The sequence below is a fragment of the Lygodium microphyllum genome, chromosome 8, assembly GCF_053477565.2.
Source record: "Lygodium microphyllum isolate KBCC chromosome 8, Lygodium_microphyllum_v1.1.10, whole genome shotgun sequence".
Taxonomy (NCBI): domain Eukaryota; kingdom Viridiplantae; phylum Streptophyta; class Polypodiopsida; order Schizaeales; family Lygodiaceae; genus Lygodium; species Lygodium microphyllum.
Window position 1 is genome coordinate 89139811 of NC_141142.1, and position 10150 is coordinate 89149960.

General features: G+C 46.1%; 1 protein-coding gene across 2 annotated transcripts in view; it reads right to left on the reverse strand.

Moving 5' to 3' along the window:
* Positions 1-252: 252 nt before the first annotated feature.
* Positions 253-10150, reverse strand: part of LOC148032571 (uncharacterized) — a 69479-nt gene continuing 59581 nt past the window's right edge. The window contains exons 8-9 of one of the 2 annotated variants that reach the window (XM_087683215.1): positions 4876-5675; positions 253-4792 (exon numbers count right to left, since the gene is read on the reverse strand). The gene's annotated coding sequence lies outside the window, so the exon portion shown is untranslated. Of the gene's footprint in view, positions 5676-10150 lie in introns of both variants that reach the window. The other variant, XM_087683214.1, reaches the window with a different exon arrangement.

The window sequence follows — 10150 nt, forward strand, 5'->3', positions numbered from 1 at the left end:
ATCTCCAAAAGTAGATGTGAGGAAGTGCTCACCTGTATCCTACAAGTAAATATAAAGGGATAATGCTGTGGATTAGCTATCTTGGTACGAAAACACAGATAGGCATGAGCCATGAAGATCCACAGATCTTGAAGCTTTTGCAAACTTCAAGAATTGTGGACATCATTAAAGATCTTTGTTATTAGTAATTGCATTGGCCAATAATCAAGCATGGCCTGTTCAATAGAATCAAACGACATGCAAGGAATCACTTCAAGAACTATGTGAATTTGGATATGCAGATACTAGATACTTCTGTTTGAAGAAGATGTCAAAGTTAACTGGGTGAGGACTTTGAGCTTAATACATCCTTGCTGGGCTTTTTTTTGATAATGCGTGGATATATTAGTAAAGAAAGCATTTACAAGCCCTACCAAGGTGAGGGCAATGTCGAGTTTAAAAAGAACTCAAAACGCTAACTCTAACCAGCATAAGGCTCATGTTAAGACATGACCATCTACACCACAACTTTCAGACCACTATAAGCCACCTTATAGGTGTATTCTTTCTTCCTTAGCATTCTGAGGGTACTCAAGACAAGCTTCCTGAGTTCAGGCCATCCTCCAATCAGTTGCTTCCACCGTACAGTTCAGGCCCTCTCATTTCTCTCTCTCCATATCCATTGAATGGCTGCTCCTCTAATCACATTCCAAATCTTTAGAGATTCTGGGTTCAGATTTGCCGAATCCCCAAACAGTCTCACCTCTCAGAGATGCACTCATCAAAACCTGCATCATGCATCCACTTCTTCCATCTGTCCCAGACTTGTTTAGTGTGCCTACAATCCCAAAACAATTGTCCTGTAGATTCCTCCTCTCTCTTGCAGAGTATGCATAATGGGGAGATTCTCGTGCATTTATTCAACCTTTTCTTTGCAGGCAACTTATTGAACAACACTTTCCATAGCATTAGGTTGATTCTTGATGGGGGGTGGGGCCTTCCATACCCTCCTATTTCTTTTCCTCCACGTCCTGATCCTTGCTTTTGGAAATCTGTCCCTCCATCCAGCAGCTAGCTTGAGGATGAACTGAGGGTTGCCAACGATAAAATCCTTCTCCTTCTTGCAGTTGGCTAGTGTTTTCCTAGCTGGGTACACCAATACTTTCCAAATCTGTGAGGTGTCTTTCATAACTGCAGTGGGCTAGTCATCCCTTTTTTTTGACAGTACGTGGCTTAGCCATTCTTGTTCCTGTCCATTCAGCTGAAATCTCCTCTGACATTCCTCTGCAGACAGAAAATCCAGTCTGTCTTTGTCTAAGACATCCTTCCACCTGCAGATCCTCTTCTCCATCAACCTCTGTGATCTCCTAGGGTTCTCTTGCCATGGACTGTACGGTGGGTCATAGCTCTTCTCACACAAGAAAATTGATTGTGACAGTGCAGCATCCCCTCTTCCTTCCTTGGTTCCTATCCAATTAGCCTCTGCTAGTACTGCTGCCCATGAGTTGGCCAAGGCCTGTGCTACCTCCGATTGGGGAATGCCAATGCGCATACCCGACAGCAGTGGGTCAAGCCAATGCATCTGAGGTACAGTCCTGTTTTTAACCTTGGCGTTTTCCAGCCAGCCTCTCATTAAAACAGTCCATGGTTGTTCCATCTCTATTCTTGTAAGTGCCTTAAACATTAGGCATTGTGCTCTACTCTTCAGATTCGAAATTCCTATGCCTCCCTAAGTTTTGGGAGTTGACAATTGGGCCCACGCTATGGATTGCCAGCCTCTGACCTCGCTCGTCCCACAAAATTGTGCTTAACTATCGATCTATTCTTTTCCAGAAGTTTGCACTGAAGCCCAGAATCGTTGACAAGAATACAAACATGGAGCTAGGAACACCTTGATAATGATTATCCTACCTCCAAAAGACACTGGCACAGCCTTCCACCTTTGTAGTTTATCTCCTAGCTTTTTTTCCAACCATTTTGCTCTCTGATGCATTGTCACTGCTACTCCTGCAGGGCATCCAAGGTATCTGAAGGTCTGCCCTGGTTCAATCAGCTTGAATCCCATGTCCTTGAGCCAAGATTCTGGTTCTTTCCAGCTGAGCATTAACCAATTCTGTCTTTTGCTTCCTGATTTTAGAACCAGAGAGTTCAGAAAACATATCATATGTCTCCATTAGATTCCCCAAAGACTTTGGTCTGCCAACACTATGATAACTCCAACATAGTGTTGGCAGACCAACATTGAGCATTGTAACAGGTCTCCACTTTGCAAAATTTTGTAGACAACATTGAGCATTGTAATAGGTCTCCACTGACCTATCAACCTCCTTTCTGATGACTTATTACCTTGATCAGACCTTTGTTCAGATGCCTGGGAAAAACACCTCTGATCCTAATCCAATTTACCAGGGCTGTCACATCGTCCTTGCAGTAATCCCAGATGGCTTGCATCACTTTGGCTGGAATTCCGTCTATTCCTGGTGATTTCCCCATTCTCAAGTTCTTAAGTGCATACTCGACTTCATTAGTCGAAAATGGTCTGTCCAGGAGAAGTCCTTCCTCCTGTGGTATAGCTTGGGGCTCCAGTTGCAGGAACTCCTTCAATCTTTCTTCATAGCCTGTAGCCTTCTGCAGTGGGGTGCCCACTATTGTTGATAGCTGTCTTGTGAAAGCCCTTAAGATTTCTCTATCTTCCTTGAATACATTTCCCTGCTCGTCCTGGATCACCGTTCTCAGTTCTCTCTGTTTCTTCATTTTCAGAGAGTCCAAGAAGAGTCTATTTGGCACATCTCCCTGCACTATGCAATTAGCCTTGAGCTGAATCTTGGTTGCTTCCACCCTTTTTTCTTCCAGTTGCTGCTCATAGCACTCTGCATCCTTTAGCAACTACTGCAGCACCACATCGTGGCTATTATCTCTAAGAAGGCTGAGTATGGCTCTTCTAAAGTGATCGACTTGTTTCTCTGCCCATCTCTGATGCTTTGCCATCTGCCTCCCCTGCATTTACCCAGCATTGTGATTGCCCCTACTGTAGCATCCCCTCTATCCAGTGGATTAGAGTGCTTCCCACTGGCGTCCTTCCATGCCATTCCGAGCTCCTTCACAAAGTCTTGATCAGTTAGAAATGACACATTAAACTTAAACAGAGGAGGACCATTACCGGTTCTTCCAACAAGGGGACATCTCAAACAAACTAGTATAGGAATGTGATCTGAAGTGCTCACATCAGTGAGGGTCAGATAAGATGACTTCGGTGAAGCCCACCAGCCCCCCACTGACAGGTTTGCTCTATCCAGCCTAACGGCCCTCCAGTTTTCCCTGAGTTGTTTATTGTGCCATGTGAAGGGAGAAGGATTTCTTGCCAATGCAATTGCCATTGCATCAACCAAACCACGGGAATTTTCCAGCTCTTTCCATTCGTTCACCTCCACTCCCATCATGTTTCCCACACCATGAGACCTGTCATTAGGGAATACAGTCATGTTCCAGTCCCCTAAAAGCAAATCATTGTCCCCATCCAGCTTGCCACTTAGTCTCCCATAAAATCGCCCTATCCTTGGACATGTTTGGGGCATATATGGCAGCTACCGCCAAACTAAAACCAGATGTGGTCATCTTGGCTGCCACACAGCTGCCATCTCCATAATTCCACGACATCTTTGCCTCAAATCGGTTGTGGACCAGCAGGACCACCCCTCTCTTGTCCTGTGAGTGACAATCTCAGAACAACTTATAGTCCTTAAATTGGATTTGCTGGACTTCAACTGGGCCTAACTTCATTTCTTGCAATGCCACAATATCCTGTTTCCTCCTCCTTATCAAGGCATAGCACACATCCTTTCATCTTTGTGATCCCAAGCCCCTTACGTTTCACAATACTGCAAAGACCTTCCACTCTGTTCTACACATCATAGAAGTCATCTGCCATCTCATCATCCTCTTCCAAAAGCTGCATAAAAGTTATGATCCAGCAATGGATCTCTTATCAATTTTTTGATTGATACCTTTCTTCTTCCTTTGACTGGGACCGTAACATTTGAGGAGCCATACTGACTCGCTTTGGCAACAGGTTCTCCTTGTTACCTTCTCATCGTAGACTTGGTATTTCTTTGCCTGACTGGCTTGCTTTCTTCTCCAAAGCCTGAGCCTTTCCAGCATTAGTCGGCATCTTGCCCTTGCCCTTTTCATCCTTTGGAACATTCCCCATGAGTGCCGGTTGTGCTGCTGCAGCTTGCATTGCCACAGTTGGCTGTTTCTGAATGGCCTTAGCAGAGCTTGAAGGTTTTGCATAGCATCACTTTCATTAAACCTCCTGGGACATTATTTTGCATAGTGACCATACTGCCTACAAACAAAGCATGCATCTGGGTACGGGGAGAATTTGACATCAAGAACTACCTCAATCCCATTGGGATCAATCCAGCATGTCGGGTTGTTTCTTTCTGTGGTCCCACAAGATGCACACTTTCTTTTCTGCCTTAAGAGCACCATTGTGATTTGCCACTGCCAGATTATACAGGACTTTCCCCAATGCCTCTGATTACAGATATATCGCTGTCAAGCCACACCGGCAGTCCAGGGAAAGATACCCAAACAGGGCACTCATGCTGCAGCACATCATCTGGTGAGAACCCTGATGTCCAAGGCAATGAATAAACCAGATCGTCCTTGAACCCGACAGCAGAGCTAATGATCCATTCTCTTTCCATCGGAGACCCCACTGCCACCAGGGAGAATCCTTTCCCACAAAACGGAATTGTGAGAGAAGCCTTACCTCCATAGGTGCTCCAGAACCACCTGGGGAACTCCTCCTCTGTTGGCGTATGGCCAAGAAAGAACATGTGTAGTCTGCAATAAGCGAACTCGGAATATCTTCGCTTGAGAGAGAAGCCTTACCTCCATAGGTGCTCCAAAACCACCTGGGGAACTCCTCTGTTGGCGGACAGCCAAGAAAGAACATGTATAGTCTGCAGTAAGCGAACTCGGAATATCTTTGCTTGCGCTTCGAAAGCGAGAAGGCCACACGGGTGAGGACTTGTTTCTCCTCTGTGATCTCGGCCCTCCTATCGTTGAATCTTTTCTGGTCTTCCCGCAGCAGTGTCTCAATCGTCAGGAATACTGCGAAGAGCACTCGCATAGTCAAGCTCCATGGCCTTGCCGCTCTTCTGCAGCTTTCTTGCATCCCCATCCCCTGCTGCTTCGACGAGCCCCCCACCTCAGGAGGCCGTTTGATCGCTTGGATCCCTTGCATGCATGCACGAGTGGAAGAAAAGCCACGTGTTATTATTTAATAGAGAAGTAAATGCGCAGTCAATGCTCCTGCAGCCAGGTCCTCACTATCTTCCTGAATCCTTACTCAACCAGACGTTTTCTTTTGTTGGGCTTTTAAAGGTTGATCCTATATTGAAATTTACTTTTAAAATATCTGGTAAGATAAAGAGATGTGGTATATTGTCTGGTTAGAAACCAAGAGAAAAGAAGAAATACCCAGATCATTGTTGGAATCAAGCTTCAAATCCTATAGCAACATAGACATGTTACAGTCGATGCCCACCGGGGGGGGGGGGAACGCGCGCAGCAGTTGGTTCAGCTCTAAGCTTGCCATGTTGACGGGGACTCTCTGTCTTCACCCTAAAGGAGAATCTGGCAGGAGCTTTGCTAGTGGAGTGGCATCCCACTACTCTTTTGCGGGCAGCCTATTGTTGGGTATCTCACACGCCTTACTTACGCCTACGCTCATATGGGAGTGTGCGGGTGATCACTAGGACACTGGGGCACTTTTTACTCTCGGTAGGAGAGGTTTTTTCCCCCAGATTATGTGTACTATTTTGTATGTGCTTGTGGTGCACACTTACGGGCACTTACTGTGTTCGAGTGTGAACAGCCCCTTATAACTCTAAGGTATAAGGGTTATCATTTGTACTTTCAGTTTACACTCTATTCAGTACTATTGCATTGGGTGTCGTGCTCAACTCTGTCTCTCACTCTCACACTGTCTACTGCACTTCAGCTGCACCTCGATCCTCTCCCATCTGACATTTGGTATCAGAGCACAGCTCTGAACTCAGCTTCTGCAGCACACGCTAGTCCTGCTCCAGCGTCAGACGTCACGACAGCACAGGTACAACCTGTCGTCAGTTCTGTCAGCAGTCAGGCGCTGTTCCACAGAGCTGCCTCAGCACAGTACAGCTCGTGGTCAGCCTCCACCAGTACCCTGCCCGTCAGCAGTCATCCACGTCAACAGTAGTCCACGTCAGCAGTCATCCGTCAGCAGCTCGCGAGTATCGCGACCAGTTTCGTGCAGGCGGAGTCAACGCCTGCTCGCGACGTGCTTCACGCTGCCTGCCCTGTCTACGCGCAGCCCGCCTGCCCATCACGACTCGTCAGCCAATCAGACGACCTGCTCCCGCCTGCCCGCCAGTCTACGTCACGTCAGCAGCTCGCGACGTGCTGCACGCCCAGGTAAAATTTTCATAATTATTGTCATTCCAGCCCAGAATAAAATTCTGGAAGCGGCGGTTCACACGCGGTTGGCACAGATCTACTGGAAAAGTAAATTTCATGCAAATTTCTGGACTGAATGGTCAGAAATTTTGGGGCTTTTGTGTATTTGGAGGACAGATGCATTTAAACTGCTGATACAGTCACAGAACGACTGTTTTTGACAGAAATTTTGGGCAGAAAATTTTGGGGCTTTTGATGTTTTAGTGCTGCTGAGCACTAATTGCACCTTGGGAAGCGTGCATCAGTGACAGTTTTTTTGACAGAGTACCCTTTGCACATTAATTGCAGACTTGTGTTTGCTGCAATTTCTGGAAATTTGCAGATTTCCAGCTCGTACTGCATTGACATTGCTCTATTGCCTTTTGGGAAATAATGGCAAATCAGGGAGGAGATGTATTCACCTATGTGTCCAAGGAAGACCGATTGGATGGGAACAATTATTCCCTTTGGTCTTTCATGATGAAGAATGTATTAGTGGCCAAAAATTTGTGGGATTATGTCAGTGGAGAGGAAGCACGACCGGGAGTTGTGGCTCCCGCTACTCCTCCTCCAGGAGGACGTGCAAGAGGGCAACCTCAGCCCCCTCCACCTCAGCCCGCTCAGCCACTTCCCCCAAGAACTGCAGCTCAGAAAACTTGGGATACACAGGATGCACAGGCTATGTCGCTGATTGCATTGGCAGTTCAGCGTTCTATCATTCCTCATATTCGTTCAGCAGCTTCTTCACAAGAAGCTTGGTTGATATTGGAGCAGATGTTTGCAGGAAAGAATGAGACTCGCATCTCTTTCTTGAAGAAAGAGCTAGAGACTCTAAAGATGAATGAGGGTGATTCTATGCAGGATCATCTCAACAAAATTCAGGACTTGCGGGAGCAACTCATGAATGTGGATGAGTACTACTCAGATGCGCAGCTGATTTCTACAACATTGAATTCACTGCCTCCCTCTTACTTGGCTTTTCATACTGCCTTGAACCTCACTATGAGGATTTCGAAAGAGCCCATCACTTTCATTCAGCTTGTCAGTTTGCTTCTAGAGGAGGAGCAAACTAGACGGAACAGTGGTGTGGATGGTATAGCCTCTGAGCAGGCTTTTATGTCAAGGCAGAAGGGTAAAAACAGCCAAGGGAAAAATGCTTCGCAGAGTTCTGGTAGTAGTAACACTTCACAGACAAGTCAGAAACAGGGGGGCACGCAAGCCAAGAAAGGAAAATGCCATTACTGCAAGAAGCCTGGCCACTACATCACTGAGTGCAGGAAGCGCATCGCCAAAGAGAAGAAGAAGGAGTCAGGGATGTCTGTTTCTGCAGCTCCTTCCACTGCTAGTGAGTCCGCGTCCTTTGTTGCAGACAGGGACTATTGTTTTTACACTTGCAGTTATGATGTCTCTTGGGCTGATAGAGCATTTAGCTCTACAGAGGATGCTGACACTTGGTTCTTTGACAGTGGTGCCTCACGGCATATCACATCTCGTAGAGATTTGTTTGCTTCTCTTGGTGCACCTCCCGTTGGGAAGTCTGTTCAGTGTGCTAATAATGCATCATACCCTGTTCGTGGTATTGGGGAGATTCAGCTTACAGCCATTGATGGCTCTATTCTCCGCCTACAGGATGCTTTGTATGTGCCTGGCATTAAGAAGAATCTGCTTTCCATTTCTTCTATGGCACGTTGTGGTTTGCAGGTCACCTTTGATGATGACCGTTGCATGGTCCGTGACAAGGAACACATGACATTGGTCTTGACAGGTTCTCTGTGTCATGGGTTATATGAGTTGGATGCTCTTTCGGTAGATCAGTCTGCATATTTGACATCCACTCTTACTCCTGCTATGTTAGAGGCAGAGTTATGGCATGCTCGTTTGGGGCATGTAAACTATGGCAGCTTGATGCTATTACAGCGTACTCAGATGTTGGATGGATTACCTCTCTTGGAGAGACCTCCTGAGCATTTATGCGAGGGTTGCATTTTGGGGAAAATGCATCGTTTCTCTTTTCCCCGTGATGTTGCTTTTAGAGCAACAGCCAGATTGCAGCTTGTGCATTCGGATGTTTATGGGCCCATGCAGACACAGTCATTGGGTGGTTGTTACTATTTTGTAACATTTATTGATGACTTTACACGTTTGTGCTGGGTCTACTGCTTGAAAAAGAAGTCAGAAGTGTATGATGCATTTTTGGCTTTCAGTGCACTTGTGGAAACTCAGTCTGGTTGCAAGATTAAGACTCTCCGTTCGGACCGAGGGGGGGAATACATGTCCTCTATGCTGAATTCTTATTTGCAGCAGAAGGGCATTATCCATCAGTACACTACTGCATATACTCCACAGCAGAATGGGGTAGCAGAGAGGAAAAATCGGTCACTCATGGAGATGGCCAGATGTATGCTGAAGGCAAAGAGTTTGCCTCATAGTTTTTGGATGGAAGCCGTCATGTGCGCTTGCCACATTTTGAACAGATGCCCTACCAAGGCCTTGAAAACCGTCACACCTTTTGAGGCTTGGCACAGCCGCAAACCTTCTGTTGGCCACTTCCGTACTTTTGGGTGTCTTGCATATGCCCATATTCCACAGGTACTTCGAAAGAAGTTGGACAACAAGGCTGTAAAATGCATCTTTATGGGATATAGCAGCGAAAGCAAAGGCTACAGACTCTATGATCCTGTGACCAAGAAGGTTTTTGTCAGCAGGGATGTTGTATTTGATGAAAAATCAGAATTATCCTTGGGTGGTTTTGATACATATCAGGCTGCCCGTGATGTCTTTGAAGGGCTGCTGCCCATCACATTTGGTGATTCAGCTGGTACTTCAGCAAATGAACCTAATGTTCAGCCAGCTGCTCCTATGGAACATGCAGTAAATCAGCACATTGCTGAAACTGAAATTCAGCAGGAACTTGTACACAGTCAGGAAGCAAGACAGGTGCCTAGATGGTACACGCAGACTATGAGAGATAGTCATTTGGAAACACCCTTGGCTGGTCGTACTCGAATGCAAACTCGACTGCATGATTCAGCACATTCCACGGAGTTTGTTATGGCAGCATGTACTCATGATAATGAGGAGCCTAAATGTTTTGAGGATGCACGACATAGTGTGCATTGGATGGCAGCCATGCAAGCTGAATTGGATTCTATTCATAAGAATCATACTTGGGATTTGGTGTCTTTGCCAGTTGGCAAGCGTGCCATTGGTACGAAATGGGTCTACAAATTGAAAAGGAATGCAGATGGATCCATAGATAAGTACAAGGCACGGCTGGTAGCTAAAGGCTACGCACAGAAAAAGGGCATTGACTATGAGGAGACCTTTGCTCCTACCTCCCGTATGACGACCATTCGGTCTATGATTGCCTTGGCTGCACATTTTGGTTGGAAAGTGCATCAGCTGGATATAAAGACTGCATTCTTACATGGGGAACTTCAGGAAGAAGTGTATGTACAGCAGCCCATTGGTTTTGCAGTTGAAGGCTCAGAAAATTTAGTATGCAAGCTGAAAAAAGCTCTATATGGTTTGAAACAAGCTCCACGAGCTTGGTACGCAAAGATAGATGCCTTCTTGCTTAGTCAGGGGTTTGTAAACAGCCCATCTGAGTCTACCCTTTATGTACATAAAGAGGGGGGATCCATGCTGATTTTGTGTCTATATGTAGACGACCTTTTGCTCACTGGAA